This window comes from Melospiza melodia, chromosome 3, assembly GCF_035770615.1.
Source record: "Melospiza melodia melodia isolate bMelMel2 chromosome 3, bMelMel2.pri, whole genome shotgun sequence".
NCBI classification, from domain to species: Eukaryota; Metazoa; Chordata; class Aves; order Passeriformes; family Passerellidae; genus Melospiza; species Melospiza melodia.
In genome coordinates, this window is record NC_086196.1 from 114,441,122 (window position 1) to 114,463,890 (window position 22,769).

Consider the following 22,769-nt stretch of genomic DNA (forward strand, 5'->3'; position numbering starts at 1 on the left):
TCTGATAAAGGCTGCAGGATCTGGACAAGATCTGCTCATCCTCCTCTTTGTGGCAGCACAAAGTGGGAGTTTGTGGGATGGAGGCTTTGGGGCCAGACTGTTGTCTTTTGCTGATACCACAGGATCTAACTGGATTTTGGTGATAAACAGAGGGCTATCTGTGGTTCTTTTGTTGCAAGTCAATGTGCACATACATATTGCAGATTCAGCTTTCAGTGTCAGTCTGAATCTCTCCCTCCCAGAATGGGGCTCTGATCAATAGGCAGAATATTGCCTTTGAAATTATTGGTGTTAATCACAGAACTCCACGGATGAGATGGGAGGGAGAGCAGCATTTGCCCATGTGCAGGATAATGCCTGGGGGCTGCTTGGAAACACGTCAGTGGGCACAGCTTTTAACCCCATCAAGCTTCTGCACAAATTCTGAGGGTCACCCATGCATCTTTACTTTTAAAATGGAGCCTTTCCATCCACCATTCTTCCATAGAGCCCCATTCCTGCCCAGCACTGGGCCTGCACATCCCTACCACGGTGCTTCAGGTCAGTGGGATGGCTCAGGTGCTCCTCTCTCCATGGAAAACTGAGCTTGGAGCTGTGCTCCAGGGCACTCAGAAGGCAGTTTGGGACATTAGTTTGAGCTTAGGGGATTTAATGAATGGCACGAGTTTACTGTCGTGACAGGGCACCAGCCTGGGCTCAGCAGTCACCAAACAGCTCCTGAACATGTTTGTGTCATTCCAGTATTTTTGTGGATGCCGTTGCCATTCAGAGGATGATGGTGGCAATTTTCAGTTTTGGTGGGTGTGGCAAGAACAATCTAGAAGTATTTTTTCTGCCTAGACAAACCAGTGCCCAAGGCACAAAAAGGAGCAATTGGAGCAGGACATGGAATGAGGAGCCTTGGTCAGAGATGGACCTGTGTAGTCATTGAATGAAGCTCCAGGCTGCCAGTTTAGTTCCCCATTTGTGTTCTCCTCCTCTGTGCTGCTGGACACTGCTGCCCTGTGCTCCTTTCCTGAGGATTTACCCTCAGCCTGTGCATGGACCAGGGCTGTGCCACATGGAATAGGGGAAGTGATTCCTTGTCACTTCATGTGTGGCCTGGCAGAACTGATTTGCTGCAGTTGTGCCTGCAGAGAGCTGGCATCATGTGAAGGCATTTATCATTGGAGATATGCTGATAGCAAACCTTCAAAAAAATCATGGGCTAGCAGTCAATGTACCCTTTGTTTATAGGGAGTCTCTTATATTTATGTATTTTGCTTCACTTCTGCTTCCTCCTTTCTTAGGAAATGACCATGGGGCACTGACCTCTGCTATTGTGCTCTTAGAAGTCCTCCTTGTCTGTTTTATTTGTCTTCTGACTTTTTTTTCTCTCTCACTAGTTTTTTATAAATACAATTTAGTTTTCTTTTTTCCATGCTTTGGAAAGGTTTGTTTTACCCTTCCTCACTCATGCTAGCCCAGCTATCCATCAGGCCTCTTTTTGCCTCGAGTTGTTGCTACTGATGGGATTCCTTTATTACTACACCTTTCATGTGTTTTCCCCCTTCTTTCCTAAATTTTCTTGTTTGTCTGTATCATATTTATCTTCTTCCTATATCTTGGTAAAACATATTAGAGGTGCCACTTACTTTCCTCTCTAATCCCTTTCCCACCACATCCTCTCATGACTTTGGGAGGATTTTTAACTCAAAATATAAATCAGGCTCCTTTTACAAAGTTGGACAACAGAAAGGGAAGTTCTCTTGTGGATTGCATTAAAAAAAGAAGACAATTTCTTGAATGAAGGAAAAAGAAATCCTGCTGGGGTAAAATCAGCTCCTGGTGCGAACACCAGGGAGGCAGAGACGTGAAACCTTCCCTGCTCGTACCTGTTCCCTCTGCTCACATGGAGGAAACAGAGGGGCCAGGACATTTCAGACTGAAAACTGTCATGCCAGTAATTACATTATCTTCAAGGGTTTATATCAGCTGAAAATCAAGTCTCAGAATTTAACCTGATTTGAGTTTTTATGGGAAGAAGTGTTCACACAGGCCTATCGTGATGCTTTCTGAATTACTTGAAGCACACATTGTTTTCTAGATATCTCAATACCAGTAAGAATGTGGAATAGCTGAAATTATCCAAATATTGACATAAAACCCAAAGTGTGGCACTGTTGTTTGTGAGTGGTGTGGCTTGGGTTTTTCTGCTGCTGTCACCAACCACTGCCATCAGAGCCCTGCATGAAACCAGGCACAGGAAGGGGGAATTCCCCTAGTTCTTTTCAATTAAAAGAAAAAAAAAGGCAAATAAAAAAAAAGAGAGGTAATTTCCTGACTGCAGGAAAAGAACTGCTGGGGTAGAAGGTTACCAAGGCCTCTGGCTCCTTGTGTGGAGCTGAAGAGAGTATTCAGAGAGTTCAAACACAAGCAGGAGATCTCTGAGCGCAGGAAACAACAACGCAGTGCAGGGTGAGAGAATTCAGCAGAGAGCAGGAGGGCATTACCTTACCCCTGTGCATGCAGCCCTGGCAGGAGAGGGATCCCACAGATCCTTGTGGTTATAAGCTCCTGCTAATTTGAGAAGTGTCAGGAATAGCAGTGGGATTTTCCCCTCAGCTGTTGGGATCTCGGGTGTGTGTCTGATTAGATGGCACCTTCCAGGAACGCGAGTGGTCTGTGACAGTCTCTGTGCAGAGCCTGGCAGAATGGCATCACTTTGCTAGAAATAAAGGATCTTTATTTGATTTATTTGATACCTAACATCTTTGTTAGGTAGCAAAGTCTGTGTTGTGGCTGCTGCTGTGGGACATGAAGAACTGCACCTGTTTTCTGGTCTAGCAGTTGTGAATTGACACCAGGATAATAAATGCACCCTTCCCTGGTGCCCTCCTGCTAGAGATCCACAAGGATCTCTGCTGTACTTCTAGTTCAGTCTTAGGAAGTCCTGGAAGTATGCAAGCTGTAGGGAAAACCAGGTGCCTTGCATCTGAAGGCTTCCTCCCTCTAATAATACAAATGTTACCTTGGTGTTCTCCTTGACAGTGGGCCCTCAGGTTCCCTTTTTCATGGGAAGGCAGGCAGTTTCTGAGCAGTGCCTGCATATTCCATGCTAAAAGGGCAGCTGAAAAGGCAGCATTGGCTGCAGCTGCTACCTGGAGATCCTGAGGCCCTTGTTTTCCTTATTTCATCTGTTGCTAGTCAGCTGGAAAGCACAGTGACCTATGAGTAATGTGGTCATCCCCACCTCATGCTGATAAAACCTTTACACTGCTGCCTCTTGCCATCTCTCCTTCTCTATCTCTCTGAGATGTTCTGATCCAATCTTGACTTCCTTTGAGGTAGGGCATTCTGTCTTAATGCCCTCACCCCCTTGGAGAGTCAGAGAGAAATGATTTTGAGATGGTTTTTTGTTGTGTTTTTGCCTGACCGAGTTGTCTGCAGGGCTTTTATACCAGAAAGGACAGGACTCTATGGCCATAAAACCCTGGGGCCCTTTAGGACACTGCTCCTCTCAATTAGAGGCTGCTGCTGAAGGCAGAGCAAAGGAATTTCCAAATCCCAGGATATCAATTTGGCCCTATGGGCAGCAAACCACCAGGTGCAGCCCCCTAGAGTTGGGAAGCAGCAAATCTCAATTGGCTTTTGGTCTCTCCACCTTCTGGGCAGCACTGGGCAGTCACCTGGCATGTCTGTAATTCTTGTTTCCATCACTAATAAATTATTCTTCTTTATTCCTTACAGATCAGCATGCTGGATTTTACGGAGCATTTCTGGAGCTGAGGGACAACTGTCTGGGAATCTCCAGGTAATTGCCATTTCTTCTGCTTCTTTCATGAGCTGCTCTGGATGTTGTAACCTTCTCCTTGATCTCAGCCTGCAGGTCTCTCTCCTAATCCTCCCAACTGACCACCTCATGATTAGATTGTTGTCCTGAGTTGCATCTTTGAATGCAAAGTGAAGGATGTTCTGGTCCAGCCAGGAGAGTTTGACCAGGAGTCTACAGACTCCCAATTCTTACTGAGGGGATTTTGCTTGCAATTCCTAGAGATATAAATGATTGAACATTTGCTGGATAAAGAAGTGTTTCTGTCTATGTGATCCTGCCTCTACCTGTGCTTGGTGTTGGAACTCAACTTTCTTGTCCTGACAGGAAAACTGTCACTTCCTGACTGCACAGTCTTCACCTATTTGTCACCTTTTTAAAGGGCTGAGATTTACCATGGATTTCTGTGGTTGGTTCTAGTCTGTTTCATATTTACATCATCCTAATTCCTTTAAGAGACTCCAGATTCAAGTGAGGCAGTGTTACAGTGGGGACCTACAAAAGAGCACTGGGTGTGATGGTTTGAGGGCCACCACACCATGGGCACACCAAGCCCAGCCCTGGCAGCAGCAGCTTTGTGCCCTGCCTGACAAGGTTGTTCAGGACCCAGAGAAAAGCAGAGTGTTTTTCAGGCTGGCACTGCTCCATCCTCAGTATGATAATGTGGGTGTTGTGAGTTCCTTGGGGCAGGGACTCTGGTTTTCCATATGTCTTGAGTTGCTCCAAGATTGTGGCTGGCATTCTGTGAACCAGAGCTAATAAATCAAAGCCAGTTTTTCCTCATGCGCTTCAAAACCTACTCCATTTTGGAATGGGAAAACCACGTACAGCTCACTGCAGGCTTTGTCAAATTATTCCTCCCCTTCACACTTGGACTCTTCTTCATTTTCCACACACTTAATACTCACCCAGCTCCTTTCTGTAACTGGCAGCTGATCCAATTACACACTAGAGGTAGAAATACTGAAGTCTTACAGTTCAAATGTGGAATGATATGCATAGTCACTTTGTCACTCAAATCCTTAAAAAAAAAAAAAAGGAAAGGAAAGAAAACTCAGACTGGCTGGCCGTAATTAAGGGCAGAAAACAGAGCACACAGTTAATATGTCTCTGGTTTGCCAATACTGGGATGTCACAAGTCCCAAACCAGAGCCATGTGGCTTCCCAGATAAAAGGCTGGCTTTTTTACTTCTGGGGCTACAGTTCAAATCCAGCTTAAGTTCTAAATGAGATGAGACCCTTAACCTATGCCAAAACTGGGGATCCCTCCAGGTCACAGCTGAGGTTATTGGCAGGTCACTGTGATTAAGCCTGTCTTCTGTTGCCTTCAGCACCCTTAATGGCATAAATAAAGGGATTGAGGTCCAAGCCCTGCCACCATGCCAAGAAGCCTGAAGTATTAGAGATGACAATGAAGGCCTTGCTATAATGACCCACTTTGAGTTAAAGTTAGGATGAGCCTAAGAAGTACCCCTTGCTCACCCTGTTGCCATTGGACTGCTCTGTGTGTTGTATATTATTCTGCCTGCTTCCAGAATTGCATTTTTGGAGAATTCTGGTTCAGATTCTCAGCTGGATTTGTGTTCAGACAGCATTTTGCATTCGGCTTGTAAAACTGCATAGCAGTACCAAAAATGTAGGAACCTTCAAAGTCTCCAAGCTCCTCCAGCTCCCACCAGAGAGCCAGAGATGAGAATCCCATATGACAAAAAACAAGCAATAATTAAAAATCCTTATTTTGCCCAAAGAATTCCTTTGTTCAAGGTATGTAAATGTCTTTGCCTGCTTGTAAGTTATTCATTTTTGATAGTTCCTTAGCTCAGTAATGTGAGCTTGGGAATAGAGGAGTCTGAAAGGAGTGTTACTCTGAAACAAAACACCTGTCTTTCAGTCAAGGCTAAATTGACAAGCAACAATTTAGTTGTCTAAACTCAGAGCTTTCAGGATTTCAGACTACATAAATGTCAAGATGCCTAGGTAGGGCTCAAAGGTGAGCGACAATGTAGGCAAATATACATTGGAACTTCAATTATCCAACCCCTGATCACTCTCAGTTACCTGAAGTTTAAACATGTCTGCTTTCACTCTTGTTTCTACATTTTTCTGTAAAAACCCTTTGTACTGAGTCACCTGTCTTTGCCCAGTGGAGTCTGTAAAGTTTTAAGAGCTCGTCTCCTGGGGAGCTTGGTGTGTCTGCCAGATCACAACCCCTCTCTAATGGAGCCTGTAATTATTCCTTCATGTTACCTGGTGCATTTGGATAGAAGTATTAAAATCAATAAATTACTGTTTTCAGCTTTGCTGTCCCAGCTACATTCCCTTTTTCCATAGGCTGGGTGTCACTGAGGCACCTTCCTCCTGACAAAGAGTGTACCTGCATGGAAATGCATTGAAACCTGATTTGAAATTCTTTAATGATTCCCTGAAGGGAGACTGTGTCCTCTGATGAGCAGGGCATGGACTTTGCTACTTAGTCACCATTATTGCACCAAATTTTTCCTTTCAATTGCTCTCCTGTAAAATCTTTGGCATTGACTGACATCCAAGAGCCAAATATGCCTTGATTTCCCCTGTTTAGAAGGTTACAAAGCTGCTGAGATCCCAATCAAGACCCTCTGAGAAATTTTGCTTTACATTTTCCTGACTTCAACACTTTTTCTCAATACATCCCAGTTACTTTTGAGGGTTTTGCTGTGATTTGAGAGGTAGCAGTTCACATTGGCAGGTCCCTACACCAGCTACAGAATTAAAAATTTTGAGCTGGCAGGAAAGTATGTGAGATTTCCTCCCCTCCTTTTGCATCTTTATGTTTTCCAGCCTCATTTTCACCCCGTTCTTGCCTTACGCTTTCCACTTTTAGTTTCTCCCAGTGCTCCCTAACATCATCTGTTCTCTCCGAGGGGTGGAGGGAGTCCCTTTCCTTTTCTCCTTGCTCCCCAGCAAGCGTTTTCCTCTTTATCCTTCAGAGGAGGCATCTAAACCAGAGTAAGGAGAGGAGATTTTTGTCTCATCCCCCAAAGAGAATTTGAATAGGCCAGTGTGCTGGGCAGAGCCTTCTGGGAATGAGGGAAGGAATGCACCCATTTGGGCTGGGGTCCCTTCCATAAACACACATTCCATGGTGGCACTGGGGGATGAAAGCTGCTGTGCAAGTGCTGCCTCCTCTGCAGTGTGGGATTTTGGGGTAGGATGAGCCCCCTGAACAATAAACCAGCCCCCCTGAGGAAGAAAAAGGGGATTTCAGGCCAGGTCAGGCAATGTCTGCCTTCCTTTTAGCTGAAGGCAAAGAGCTTGATCCCAGCAGAACAAATGGCATAAGACATGGAGGATCCAGCATTGCACAGGAAAGTGAAATCCTGTTCTCCACTGAAAGCAGAGTTGCACAACTGAACCAAAAGGCAAAATGCAGTCCAGTCATCTGTTGCTTTGGGAATGGGAAGAAAACAAAATTAAATGGGGATATTAAATTGTAAGTTTTGTGGTTAAAGAGAAATCTCATTTGCCTGGCAGCAAACTAATATTGCCAAGAAAATACAGCAGCACAAGAAGAGGAGAGAGTGCCCATTTCAATGTTAGGAAGTTCTGGTGTCTTAGGTGTTTCATGGTCATCAAAAATTGAAATAAATTAAAGTTCCACTTTAATTGAATTACACAATGACATCAATTTAAACATTAGTAAACAGATGCAATTCTGTGCAATGCTTTAAATTGTGTTTTCTCACATATGCATTTAATTTAAATTTATTGAGATGGTTATTTATGTTAATAAAATAATTAAAAGCAGTTATTTAAGACTAACTATGAAGTAGCTGTGTAACTACCTATATTAATAAGACAGTTAGTTAAGGGATAATGTCTGTTGCTTTATGGTGTAATTGCAATAAACAGCTGCTGAGTTTGATTAAGAGCTGAAGTGGAGCTAAAGTGTTTGAGCAATCTCAGAAGCTATTTGTTGTAAGTGTACTACAAAGCAATAGCGATTATTCCTATTATACAAAAAGCCATACCATAAACATTAAAATATAGCACATGAGTAAGATGCTTTTTTCCTGGGTTGTTCCAGCATCTCCGTGGGAATGGTGGGGCTGGAGAAGGAGAGCTGGACTTCAGTGGAGAAGGGGCTTGGGAGGGGCAATAATTGTGTCAGTTTTGCTCATACCCAGGTTCAACCCTGTGTGAGAAAACCAGAGAGGGCTCAGTGCTTGTGAGCTGTGTTTTTTCAGGGGTGCTATCATTTGAAAGTCTCTGGCTGAATCCCTTTTCAATTTTATAGAAAAATTTCAACCATGGCACCAGGTCTGACTTAGGAATTTCTTCAGCTTTTTTTTGGAGTATAAACAGGAGAGCTGAGCATAGAGAAAAACCCCTTCTGTAATTCTGACCATGAAATGGCCATTGCCACTCCATAACTCCATCACTGACATATGGAGCACCCAGTTCCCAGGAATATCCTGCTTTATGGCACTGACACACCTAAATCACAGACCATTAATTTCAGTGGGATCAAGGAAGCAAATATTGCCATTATTTACAAACTCCGTATTTTTCTGCTTCTGGACTTGTACATAAGACATTAGCCCTCAAAATTTCTGCCATGTTAGTGTCCCACATATTCCATAGCAAGTCAGGAAAAGAGGGGCTTAATTACTTAGAAATCATCTTTTATTTCACCTTTAATTTGAGAGCACCTTTGAATGGTGAACTCTGAGGCTTCGACTGAGGCACAAATGGACAGTGCAATCCTCTGCCTTCTGCTGCTCCTCATTCCTGTGCCTCTCTCAGAGACTGGCTGGGCTGTGAAACACTGCCAAGCAAAATACAACCGACATGGATCTTGCATATTTAGGCCTTTGTAATCAGCCGGACAAGTCCCAGAACAAAAGTTTGTGGGGTTGGGGTAAGAACATGTCCTGGGTGTCCTGCTTCAGGCCCTGAGCTCCTTTTGACATTGTTGGGAAGCACTCAGGGAAGTTCTCACTTTCAGCCAAACCCAAACATCCCTGGGAAAGGTGGGTGGGTCCATCCCTGCTGTAAACCAAGCTCAGGGAATATCCTGGTCCATGTGATCAAAACCCACCAGCCCATTTGCATCAGGCCCGAAGGGTTTTCATATACAGATGTTAAAAGTACAAAAGGGAAGAGAAGAAAGGTGTTAGCAGGACAGTTACACTGGTTTCCTCCTGTTGCACAGCCTATCCTGGAAGAGATAAGGTATCTCTGACCAACCAGTTGTGTGTGAGTGTTTAAAAAGCCAACAGGAAGAGGCGGCTTGCAAAGTGCGATGCACAATGATTAATCCAAGTGCCAGCTCACTGCTAATCTTGTGTGGAATGGTTTGCTCCTGGTTTATTGAGGAGGCAGAGGAGTCTGGGCACTGAGGGGGTGTGTGTGCACTGCAGGCAGGCCAGGCACAGTCACTGCTGGCAGAGCACTGCTGCCTCCAGGATCTTCCCAAATAGCGCCTGGCAGGGCCTGGGATGAGCGCGGGACCCGCTCGGCTCCTTCCTCGGGAGAAGCTTAGGCAATGGCAGAAAAGCCCACCCAGTGTACTCGCCTTGTTAAGCTGCTGGGGCTTGCAGGCTTTCCTAACTCTGCCCTGGGGAAAAACTGTGTAACAATGGATAAAAGACTTGGGCCTCCCAGCTTAGTTACAAAGGATTCTCTTCACTCATCCTCTTAGTGAGAAATCCAGTTGAATGCTTTTTGAAATCTTTCAAATATTAAAAATAAAATAAATCTTCTTATTCTGTTTCCCGGCAAGATTCTTGACTGCAGTGCCATGTTGTCACACACTTCAGGTCCTTTAAAATGTCGAAAGGACCCCCCTCAGCGCTGTAGCTGTAGCCAGGTATGCAGAGAAAAGGTTATTCAATTCTTTGTGTGCCTTCAGAAAGTTAAAGGGAAAAAACCCAATGAGCCCTGAGGGGGGGGAAGATGTAGTGGATATTAAAATAATTGGGTGTCAGGCTGCAGAAGCCTCACTGCTACTCCTGGCTTGGTTGGGATCTGCTTTGGAAAATAGCTGGTTGGTGTTTATTTGTTTCAGCCAGAGAGAGGGAACTATTGCTGCTTCACCTGGGCACAGGAATCACTGCAGTTTGTTGCTCTGAGCAGTTACTTCAGAAAACACTTGTCAAATCTGTTGTGAAAAAAGCCAAACACTCTTTTGAGCTGCCTGAGAAACTGGTTTGCCTTCCATTCCCTTCTCTCCTGAAGTGTTACCTGCTGCCTTCCCTTAGTGCCAATGTCAGCCTAGAGATTGATGCACCACTCCCTCTTGGCACGGGCTTCCAGCCCAGAGGGGATGTGATATTCTATATGTCATCTTCACTAACCCTGAGGTCACTTAAAACCTGCAAGAGTTGGGAAAATGAAAGCTGTCCATGTGGGCCATCATCAAGGGAACCATCAAGTGACTCTGCTACTTGTGATCTTAGAAGTCAGATTTGCTTGCACAGAAATCTTTGCCCACGCACATTGTTGTCGTTTCCCTGTAAAGACAATTTCTTCATGGGAAGCTATTGCAGGCAGTAGAGGTTTGTTCTCTCTGCCTTGCTGTCTCCTTCCCCTCACAAGGAGTGGTTGAATATTCAGCCTTCCCTGATTTTAAACTCTCTCTTTATAGTCTTTGGTGCTTCTCAGTCATCCCTGAGATCATGCTGGTGTGTTCCTCTACCACTTTGAGTTAGAGCACATGGGAACCCGATTCTCTTAAAGGGAGGAATTTCTTACTAAAGTTTATGTTTAGATTCATGTAAAAAACATCCACTTGCTTGTAAGGTATTGGTTAGATTATTTTTAGTTTGGGGTTTGGGTTTTTTTGACATCTTGCTATCTCTGGATTTAGCATTGGTTCATTAGTTAAGGGAATAAGCAGCCATATTTCCTATAATTCACATTATTATAGTGTATTCCAAGCCCTGTATATCCTGAAGCTTGTTAAATAATTCTCTATTCTTTAGAAATTCCCATTAATCTGTGACCAAGAAAAGCAATAATAAGTTAGTTAGTCATCATATATAAAAATCTGAATCATTTTTACAAGTATCTTTAATGGCTTCCTTTAATTACGTGTCTTCATAAAAACGCTACCCCTCTCGAACACAGCATCCTTTTATTCTTCAAGAGGATCTCATTTCTGAAACAACGGAAATTAAGGCACTGATGCTTTATTTGGGCAAATGAACAGAAAAAGCCACTCACACAGCTCTAGCAGAAGGTACAGAAACCATGTGTTCTATTACCTTGTCAGCTACCTTGGTATTATTAGGAATATTTTCCAAGTCAGCCCGGTGGGCTGCTGGGATCAGTGTTACACTGACAGTGAAGTGGACTGGGATGGGATTTTGGCAGCAGCCATGGGGAAGGTGAGATGCCTTCCCAGCTGCTCCTGGCCTTGCCCCCATGTCCTTGGCTTGGGTTCCATGGTGGTTCCATGGTCACCAAGGGCAGGAACCCCGTTGCCGTTGTCCCGCTCCGAGGAGTGCAGTGTGCTCAGCAGCCCCCGGGGGTGATTTTAGGCTCGGGGAACATTGTAGCCTCCACATTCTCTGATAAAATGCAGATCTTCACATGGGCAAAAACCTTCCCAGCAGGGCCGGGCGGGTGGGCAGGCCCAGCCCTTTCAGGGGCAGCTCAGGCTGCTGGGGATTAACGTGGCTGGGAAGCCACAGCCACGATTGTTGCGTCTCCCGCTCCTTTCTCCTTGTTCTTTGTTAATCTAAGTATGAGTTTGCCACCTTAAACCCATAATAAAAGGCAACATTCTCTGCCTTGCCACCAGAGCTGTGCTGGACAATGTTTTCAAACCTCATTCAAAAGGCATCTCCTCTGTGTTCATCCGTCTTCCTCTGAAGGCACCAGAGGCTCTGAGTAAGGGATAAAAAGGTCAAATGTAAAACAGAGGCCGTCTCTAACCCTTCATGGCCTCTTTAAACCCCTCCAAAGTCCATTGGCTGAGAAACACTGAAAAAGGAAGGATGGTACTGAAGCCTCTTCCTCCCCTGTTTTATTTCAGGTCAGGTAACCTTGCTCACTCTTGTAGAAAGCCTGAGGAGCTCCAGGAAGGATTTAAAGAAGAGATCTTCCTCTCCTGTTCAGGTGAATAGTCATGAATTAGACTCTTGGGAGACTAAAGCAGTATAAATACACGAGGAAATCTTTTGATTACACGTAGTGTTAAAAAATGCTAAAAATACTTCTACTACAGTTAGTGTTGAATTTTTATGTATTTACTTATTTATCTTAATTTATGCCATTTTTTTCTCCCTTCCCTGGGAAGTGAAGACTATCAACAGATAAGGGAGAGAATTTTGTGTTTTTGTATGCAGTATGAGTCCAGTACTTGGCCAAGACCCAGATCTATTGTGGCAAGAAAGTAATAGCTGAACTAACTAGGGACTCAGACTCTCTGGCCAGCATCCAAGAAACATTAAAAAATGTAGTACTGCACATAACAAGTAGGAAGATGCATGCAAATGTTGATGTCTTATTGAAAACTGTTAAGTTATTAATATGTTGGGTTTATAGACGTGCATTTGGGTTTTCAAACCTGCTGCCGTAGTTCATGCCCTGAAATTACCTGCTGCACTCCATGTCTGAAATAATATTTAAAGTAGTGTCACATTGGTGAGGTAGTTGTGGAGAAAATGACACATCTGGATCCCTGGAGTGTTTCTCTTGGGAGCACCGAGACAGTGGCAGGAGTCCAGTTCAGCTCTCAGAACAGTTTCTGAGCATTGGTCCCATTTTTTCTCTTCACTGTCTCTTCTCCCCAAGCAAGTATTGACCTCATCACAGGTAGGAGGGTTCACTCTCTGTTGGCTCATGTGAAGGGTGTGGGTCAAGAGCCTGGTGTGGTGCCCAGGGATCTCCTAAAGCCTTTTAGAAAGGAGATCCCAAGAGCATTAGGGGTTGGCTGATAGAGGATGTAGGATGACTTTGATACCAACGAAGTATGAAACTGACCTGTATCAGTTTCCTGCTATCAGGATGGGTATCCTGATGGGTGCAGAACACAGCTCATATTATCTCACTTGTGCTTTTTGGGATAGTGTTGAGTTTTTCCTGTAGGTCTGGTTTGTCCCCCAGCCCTGGTAGGATATAAAAGGTGATTCAGCTCTGGCCTTGCAGACAGACAGTCCCCTGGGCAAAGTGTCTGTGACTCCACAGAGCTACTGCCTGGGAGAAAAGGTGAGCAGAGATGCTGCAGCCTCTGTTCCAGGTGAATTGCTTGTGTTTGCAGCTGCCATCCTGCTCTGTGTTAATGCCATACAGCTCATAATGCCACCCCAGAATTGTTCATTGCCATTGCCAAGGTGTCCTTGCCAACTTCCTCATAGATCCCAGCATTCCTAAGGGTGTTTTGTGGCACACTCACCAAGTTACTCACTGAAGTTGTGACCACAGGAGTGCAAGGAAGCACACAGAAACAAAGAGGCTGGAGAAGCAGAGAGCTCAGTTGGGGCAGCTCCTGTGGAGCAGGCACTGCTGTCCTGTGAGGCACGACAAGAAGCTGAAATGATAATTTCTTTCTACCACAGCAATAAGCAAACAGTTTCAGTGATTGCACTTTATTCACAACCATAACTGTCATCACTGACATTCACTGGAGGTGTCAAATCCCAGGGTTTTATGCTTTTGCAGTAGTATTTTATCTCTTTCCCTCTAGAATTATTACTTTTTTAGTAGGGAATAGCTTAATGTTAGGGCTAAGAGGTGAATGGTAGGACTTTTGGTTTCAGATTTTTTTTTTTTACCTGACCTTCCTTCCTCCCTATTCCCCTCTCATCCCTGCTCAGAGCTTTGTCTGAGCTGGAGAACCAGTTTGATGGTTGTTGTTGTACCAAGTGAGCTTGCTCCTACAGTGAGTTTTTTTTTCTAATCTCTCAACTCTTAATTGTTGCATGCAAATTGTTTAATAAATAATGTTGGACAGAAAAAAAAAAAAGAATAGATATTAATTAAGAAAAGGATTTAGGCTGACTCAGTCTCATACATGAGACAAAAGGTTAAGTAAATGCCAAGGCTGCTATGCCTCTTCAAACAATGAATATTAGTTTTAGAATCATTAATGTCTGCTTAGAAAACAGAGTCATACTGGAGTCTTGTATGCCAAAATAACCAAGGCCAGGGCTGTTTCTTTTCAATCTGAAGCTAAATTATTCTCCAATAGAGGGCTAAATGTATGCAATTAACAGTGCTAGGTAGGACAACAGGGAATGGCACTTCTAATATGTAGCCAAATTGAGATCAAGTTTTTCTTTAAATCTGGTAACTTAGACATTTAATATGCACAACCGAGCTGTGCAAGAGAATTAGTGAAAAGAAGCAGATAATTAACTCCTTCCCTGCTTGTCAGTGGCGACAAAATGATTAGGCTGCTGTTCACCCACTCCTGCCTTCTCTAGTTGCTGGATCTACAAAAACAAAGGGGTTTTTTTCCAATTGCCTTCCATATATGAAGACAGTTGTGTAGTCTTTATTAGAAATGAAATTACCATCATATTTTTAAAGAAAATTTCATCCCAAGAGAGGTCAGGTTTGGAGTTGAGTTTAGAATGAACACAACCACGAGAGCTTAACTAAAACTCTGTACTCTGGGTTGAAAGCTTAAGAAGAAATGTTTTAAAAAATAAATAGCAAAATTCATTTTAAACAAATAGATGGCTCTGACTGATACACAGGCAAAGGAAAGGTGCCCTTTAACACTTCCCAGCACCCTCATGTGCAAAAAAATGCTCTGTACTAGACATGTTACTGACTATGTTACCATCACCCTTTAGCAATAATAATTAGCAATTCTCAGTCAGAGATCTTCAGGAGGATGAATGTGGTTTTTCCCAATTTACTGAGGGAAAGGGAAGTAAAGGATGGTGAAGTGACTTCTGTTTACATCTAAACTAAGTCTGTGCTTCCTTGCTCTGGGTTCTGCTGAGCTGAAGCAAAAGGGCTTTTTCCATTCTGTGTCTCCTGCAGAGGGGGCTCCCAGAGCAGAGCCTTTGGTGGCAGGGGTGACTCCTGCTGAAGTCAGCAGCCACATGCAAATAAAGCCTCAGGTCTGAAACCAGGACACTTGAATAGCTCAAGTTTTGTTTCTAAGGCTGAAGTGCATCACAGCTCTCATTTAACTGAGTAAATACCATTATGCTGGAGTCCTTTGCAGTTGTCACCAACAGGAAGAGAGAACTTTGCTCTAGGGCTTGTTTCAGTGAGGGTCTATGCTGGAATGTGTTGTGTTTACATTTCATATTTGTGCCGTGTCTAGGTCTCCATCTCCACTTTCTGGTGCTTGCTGCTTTCAGGAGTTGAGGAAACCTCTGCACATGCCCAAGCCCAGCTCTAAGCCTAATACTTTCCTTTTAGACTTTTCACACACTATTATTAGGAAAAAGCAAAGAAGCAGCCAAACACCAGATTGCTGCTTTTTGGTATTGAGCTCCTCTCTCGATAAGGGGTTTATTAGTTTGTGCTCAGGCTTGAGTCTGTGTAAGAGATCCATAAGGGAGCTAACATATGGGATATTTTAACTCTCCATATTTAAATAATCTTCATTAAGACCATTTGGAAAGAATCTGTGCATTTTCTACTTGCGAGTCTTTGTCTTTTCCTTTCGAGAATTTTATTTCTGGAAACTCTGGATGACTAAAATTGGCTCTCTCTTCCCCAGCTGGCCTGAGCACAAGTAGGCTTCAGCAATCTGAAGGTCTCTTAACTGGGACCACCAGAGCAGTCCTGAAGGATCTGCTCAGGCTGAGGCCACCTAGGAACAGCTTCTCTCTGGCTTCAGTGGCCTTTTTCACCACTGGGCAAATATTTGACTTTGAAAATGTTTAGCTTTCACTTATTTCGTGGTGAGTTTGTGCCAAAGGGCCAGGCATGATGGCTCTTACATTTGCTAAAGGTCTGGCTCTGGCTGTGTGGTGTGGGAGGATCTCCTGTCATGCAGAACCTGAGGTCAGACTGTCCTCTTGTTGTCCCTCACCCGGGCTGGTGCACTGATGCCATCAGAGGGAAAATTTCTGGTTTGCTTTTTTCTGGCACAGTCCTTTATGGACAGAGCTCTATCCTGACAGGTTCTGTTCCTGGGCTTGTTCTTCACCCATTTAATTCCCCTCTGGCAATGCTGTGTGACCAGAGATGGTCCCCATATCCTCTCTCCTGAGGTCACCAACCACAGAGCCAGGTGGGAATGGTGACTCTGCCATAGGAGTAGGGGCTTCTGGGATGTTTATGTGCATAAAGATGTGTGCGTCAAACCAGCAGAGGAATCCTTAAAGGAGTAAAGGAGAAGGGAACCAAGGCTGTGTTTTTGTAATTCTGCTTGTAGAGGTGTCAGAGCCAGCAGGACAAGCTCAGGGAGGGCAGGCAGCCCTCAGCCTGTGCTGCCCCAGCTAAGCCAGGCCTGCATTTATCTTGGCAGCTGCTCCAATCCTCTCTTCCCTCCCTGCAGGCTGCTCTAGGCCTTTCTCTTGGTGCCTTTGCAGCCAGCTCTGATCTCTGCTCCCTCAGCTTCTGCCAGTGCCTCCGAGCCCTGCCTGGCTACACCGCTTGTATGCCCAGTGCTACTCATGTGCCCAGTGCCATTCATGTGCCCACCCAGTGCTCCTTGTGTCCCCAGTGCCGCTTGTGTCTTTGCTCCACGGGATCCTCTGTGGCTTTGCTGCCCTGCTTCCCGACCCCACTGAGCACCCTCAGGGCCCCTTTCCTCATCTTTTACCTTTTCTTTCCTCATCCTTCTGCTCCCCCAACTGAGCCCTGTCCCACTCCAGGTGTGACAACCATGTGGGCATCCCGCCCCCACTGCTGCTGCCCCCTGGGCAGGATCCCACCCTCACACCTCGCAGAGGTGCCTGTGCTGGGCTCACCCTGCTGTGCAGCAGAGCCCATGCCATCGATCAGCCCATCCCTGAGTGCTGACAGGCAGGACAAGGGCCAGCTCTGCTCCTGCAGCATTTAATCCCCAGCTCCGAGTCACCAGGACACCACAGACTGTTGGGTTCCGCTCGGGCATAATTCCATCATTACCATTGATTTGTTCGCCCGCGCTCCCCACGGTGCTTTTAATCAACTCTCCATCTTTGTGCCTTCACACCTTTACGCTTCCCATGATTGGCTCTGCTCCCTTCTGCCTCTGCAGTGAAATAGCACCATAGAAATCCTCCTGCCTCTTACATACATTAACAATCCCATTTCTCCTCTCTCTGGTCCAGTGAAGGGATCTCCCTCACCACAAAGGCACCACTGTCTCTGCTGAGCGCTCGGGGAATAGCTTCTATTCATTATTCCCAAAGTCCAGTACAATGGGTTATAATTAGTTACTGGCCTCTTTGGTTTACTCTACCTTCAAAGGCTCTTTTATAGTTTAAAAGTGAAGGCAGATGCTGACATTAATTTTGGCTGTCTCTCCATAGCATTGTGTAGACAAGATAAAAACCAACATGCAGGTAGAGGGATAAGTAACTCACTAGCCAAAAAAAAAAAAAAGGGAAAAAAGTAGCAAATAGGGCCATCATCACATTTATTTCATGAAAGTAGCGTGGTGTTGGGGAGAACTCATTAGCCTTTTTGTTCTGCATTATCACCATCATTTATCAGCAGTTGTATCACATGTCACAGCCACTATCCTTTCTGGCATCCAGTGTGGGACCAAAGGGCTCCGGGAGAATGCCGAGTCCCGACGCCGGGGCTGTGCCTGTGATGCACTAGGCACTCTATTAATTGTGGCAGATAGAATTTTTTCCAATATACTCCTAAAGGGACACTCAATAAAGCAATGCAGTGTGATTTACCAACTCAAAGAAGCATGGACAAATAAAACCACATCATGGGCCTGTCCTTCCCTCTAAACCTTCCGTCAGCTGTTAGCACTGAAAGTGTTGGAAGTTGTTTAGAAATGAAACAAACAAACCCAAACCCACAAGTGAAGAAAACCCAAACATTATGCTAATAGTCCTCACAAACACAGGCTGCTTTCAGTGAAACTCTTCCTTTGCTTATGTGTCAGTGATGGTGGCCTGGTAAATCTTAAAAGGAATCTGCTTCTTCTTTAAGCTGTGACTCTGATCAGTTTTGTGTACATACACACAATTCTCTGCTACAAAGCAGGGCTTGAGGAGTAGTTTTAGAACTCCTTCATGATCCTATCCTTTAATCAGCTGGCAGTAATTGCCCACTTCTCCCATCAATGCAGAAATACGTGGGAAGGGAGAAAGCTGCAGCCTCGTCCAAGCTGCTGGAGTTGCAGTTGTCAGGTCAAACCAGCACTTTAAGAAACTATCTCCTGTACAGCAAAAGCGGTGCACATTCACCACCCCATCTAAGAGCAGGGGAAACACCATCTTTAAATATTTTGGACATCAGAGCAGGATGTGCAGAGGCTGATCCTGACCTCTGGACTTGAGAACATCAGCAAACCCTGTGCCTCAGCTCTGGGAGCAGCAGCACTTGCCTACCCCACAGGCAGACTGTGAGGATTAATTAATATTTGCAAAGTGCTTTGAAGATGAAAAGTAGCATGTTAAGTACTATAAGGTATTATTAATAGTGATAGCAAACTGATAATTTTGGAGTATATGAGTCTTTTCATAACCTTTTCTAGCAAGACCTTACACTGCAAACAGCTGAAAAGTGACAGCACTGCAGCCAAGGTGGCTGGTCCTGTTCTCCAAAGTTTTGGGGTCGTGCTGGTCACCAGCAGCACCTTCCTGCACCTTCCCAACCAAAATCCTCTGAAAGGTTCACCAAACCCTGAGCTCCTGCTGAGGAGTTTGCTCTGCCCTGGGCAGGGAGAAGGGCTTTGATTCTCACCAGACCATCTGTGAGCAGCTGCATGGGGAAGGCTGAGGGCCAGAGGTAGCAATGTGGGACTGGATGTGGCTCCTGCCCTCACCCTTTTGGGTTTTATGCCAAGAAAACCAGGCCCTGGTGTCAGGCACAGTCAGGAGGAAGTCTGTCAGTGTATTTAATTTGAAACAAGAAACAGTTTCAGGCCTCTATGGCCCAGGTCTTTAAGGCCAGTTTTCTGGCATTATGAAATATGTTTTTCCTCTGAAAACTTTGAGATCTAAGAATTTTGTCTCGAGTGTAAACAGTCGGACTCTCATGAAGAGTAAAATTTATTTCTTAGCTTGATAGGGTCAAGTAACTCTAACTGGGATTAACTAATGTTTCACAGAACCTGATGTTTTTGTGGCTAGGGAATCCCTGGAGGAAGGAAGATATTCACGTTTGATGAAAAGCTCCTAATAAAATTAGATACTGCTCCTGAGCTTATCAAAGGAAGATGGAAAGTAATGAAAATTAAAAGTGCATCTCTGGAATCTTGTAAAATACTATCAAGACAGCAATCTGGAAATCAGTGTCCATATTATTTTCCCCTTTTCTGTCCCACCTCCCTGTGTATGCACAATCCTGTCTCTCTGCTCCGATGACCTTTGTTATGTGCCCCTCATTTTCTCTCTTAGCATCCCTACCTTTGAATCCCCACCAAAACCAAAAAAAAAATAAGAATCAAAAAAGAGAATCCATCAGGTCAGTATAACTCACCAAGTCCCAAACTTTCTCTCATGAGGGGTTGCTAAAGACAGGAATCGCCACCAAAAAAGAAGGATAAGCTCCAAGAGATCAAATAAAGCTGTCATATTCCCTTAATTTCTTTCAGAATTATTGAGTCAAGACCTGAGACACTTCCAAAAAAAGCAGGAATCTTTTTATGAAGGGAAAAATGCTTGTGGCTTTGACGGTTTGTTTGTGGTCAGAAAGCAAATGTGGGGCTGTGTTCCTCCTGACTTTTACATGAGTAAAATAAGAGACAGAAAAAAGAAAGGAGAAATAAGAAAGGATGTGTTGAAGAAAGGGAAAGAACTCTCAATACTACTAAAAACATATCTTTTTAACTGTTTGCTTCCCTCTTTTGAGAGCCATTAACCTTTTAACCCTGTGCAAGAGTCCGAATAGGAAAGATTTTCTGATTGTTTGTGCTGTGCTTGTTTTTTGTGTGCCTGGGCCTTTCTTTGTGCACCTTTATCAGGAAACCTGTTTGTCAGAGACACCAAAAGGAATACTCTGCACTATTCCCTCCTTTTTAGTAGGGCTGTCCCAAGGTATCCTCTACCATTCTTGATATTGGTTTCTAAAAGCAAAGTGTCTGCTTGAACAAATGGGGAGGAATATGTACTGTCAACATCCACGTGGGAATGGTGATTTTATTATTGGCTGGTGTACAGCAGGGATATAAAACTGGAATGTGATCATTGCTGATGCACCCTGATACCTGTAGCTCTGCCACAGATGCTGCTCAGGTTTTCTTTCCCCTTTTACCCCTCTGTATTCCCCCCAGGTTGCTTTAATGTGTAATATCAGCAATAATCACTGTGGTATTGTTGCCGAGGCATTCCTGAAGAGTTAGGAGTGGACTGTAATTGAAGAGTTCATTACCAAGATCAGTTGGCTCCTTGATTACAGTGGCAAGGTGAAATATATATCCTCACCAAAAAGCAACTGCTAAACCTTTAGAGAAGTCACCCACTTTTCACTCTTTTTCATTAGGACCCCGACAAGCTTGTCAGCAAAATTAAAGGTATGTCATTCACATCGTGCATGCATTGCAAAGGACTATAAACCTGCCAGCCTCTTTGATGAAATAAAAGGGTTTTATTTATGATTCATGTAGGAATATGAGGTTATTTTTATTCTGTCAGTACACTAATAATCAGACAAGAGCTCAGGAAATGAGAAGGCAAACTGACAGGGAAGGTTCTGATAAAGGGGAACCCTCGAGGGCATTTTGCCCCCTTTGTAATCTTCTTTCTAGTGCGAGGTTATATTATAAGCATGGCATAGCATGATCTTGGCTCACAGGAACAAAGACAGGAACTACCTAGCAGGACTTGAGGTATAATTCCACCAGAAAAAAAGAAAACACTTCCACCAGAGAAGTCTGCATTGCTGCAGTGATGTGAACAGGAACTTCCAACTTGGTTTTCCAAGAGTTGGAAAGAAACCCTTCTTTCCTCCTTGCAACATAACCAGTTTTAACCACAACAACAACAACAACAAATAGAGACTGTAAATATAGAACCATTGCAATTTATTACTATTAGTTTTATACTAATAGTGTAAATATAACTATTTGTTACTATTAGTTTTATACTAATTTTTTCTCACAGTCTGGCCCAAGGTGAGATGTGACAGCACAGAAAAGAGAGGATGGAGAAGTTGCTCCTTTCCCAGTCCTTGGTCAGCGGCTGTGCTCGCAGAGGAGCTAAGGAGCAGGCTCTATTTCCAAATGTGTCTTCCTCTGGATGTCTCAAATATCTTGGCAGCTTGAAGCTGCTTTAGCTCTGTCCCAGCTCAGCAAAGCTCCTGGAAGTGCATTTTGTGCTTCTTGGTGTAAGCTGTCATTCATCCCCCAGCACAGCCGTGATTACGGAAACACTCCTCGGGAGTAAAAAGGAATCACTGTGTTAGCTGGCTGGCCTTAAGCACGGTAGTTTGCTGAACAGTGGTGTGCTGGCAGGAAAACACAGCCCAGCCAAATGTATGCAGGATGAAGTGAAACAAAGTTCACTGGAGGAAGGAAAATAATACTAATCCTTCATTCAATAAGCAGCGAGTTAAGTACATTCTGTGTGTGGAAGAAATGTAAAAGCCAAGGGAGGAAAGCACACACAGAAAGGTGGTGTGGCTGCCTCCCTCTCTAAAGACAACACATGGGGTATTTAGGAATGAATAATACAGGGTGTTGTGCCCAAGGTACTCGAGCAAAATGCAGCTCCTGCTTTAAGGCTCTGCCGAGTTTTAGGATGTTTGAGCTCTCTGTAACCAGAGAATCCCCTCAAAGCAGGGACACTGCTCCCTTTTCCATGGATTGTGACATGCAGAGGATGACAGCTAGGGTTTGAGATGGGATTGTGTTCACTCTTCAGTGCTGCAATCTCTGTGATAGTTTTCCATGTTCAGAAGGTTTGGGAAGTTTGGATTTACTGCATGGGGCTGGCTTTGCAAAGGTGAGCTGGGTACCAGAGATGCACTGAGCAGCTACAGTCTGGTTGTTGGGCTTTGCTCTGGTCTCTGTGGTTGTTTTGGGATACTCCAGTGACACCTTCCAGACTCTTGCTGCTTGTCCTATACCCTCCTACTGACGCTAGGATTAGGGGTAATTTGTAAGGCATGTGTTCCCTTTAATGGAAATCATAAATCACAGAGGGCCTTTAGAGAAATATAGAGCCTGATTGCCCTGCTGTATTTTACCTGGTCCTTTTCTTTGCTTCACAGTGCTTTCAGGATAGTCACATACTTTCTTTTCCCATGATAGACATGGAATCCACCTTTCTTCTTGTTAGTGTGGGGGGTTGCTTTGTTTGTTTGTTTTCAAGCAGCTACAGCAAAAGGATTTATAACAATTGCAAATTCTCAATGGCAGAATCCGCTGCTGTTAGCGGAGGAGCTTCAGGACAGATGCATTACTTGAAAGTATTTTCAGTGACTTCTTGAAAATTAGTGAGATGTCAGGGGCTGGAAACAGGATCCTGCTGTTTGCAGAACACTTGGTGCTCGTCGTTGCTGGGAAGCTGTTGGAGTGGCGAGAGCCGGCGGGGTTTTTGACTCCTGTGTGATGTTGGAAGGACACAGAGTAGCCTCAAGGTGCTGCTGTCCCTTTAAAATCCTCCTTTTGTCTGTTGACTCAGTGATTTACAGTAAAACATAATTTCATTTCTCTCAGCTAATTACAAACTCCTCCTTTCCAAACTCCTGATCTCTTGACACAGCCGAAGGCATCGGTGGCAGAGCAGAGCCCGGATTTGGGAGCTGCTGGTGCTGCACCGCTATTCCTGCAGCACAGGTGCTTCTCCCGTGCCTCTGGAGCCTGCCATTGTGCTGGGAAGTGGAGCAGGTAACCACTTCATCAGTCTGAGATTCCATTCTCGTGGAGCACCGAGGTTCATTATACTCACTT

At 44.4% G+C, this 22,769-nt stretch overlaps 1 long non-coding RNA gene across 1 annotated transcript in view; it reads left to right on the forward strand.

Annotated features, from left to right (window-relative positions):
- The window catches only part of LOC134416302 (uncharacterized), a 137,688-nt gene that overhangs the window by 84,101 nt on the left and 30,818 nt on the right, over positions 1-22,769 (forward strand). Inside the window, exon 2 of the long non-coding RNA XR_010027224.1 lies at positions 3,730-3,793. This is a non-coding gene — a long non-coding RNA (uncharacterized LOC134416302). The remainder of the gene's footprint in view (positions 1-3,729; positions 3,794-22,769) is intronic.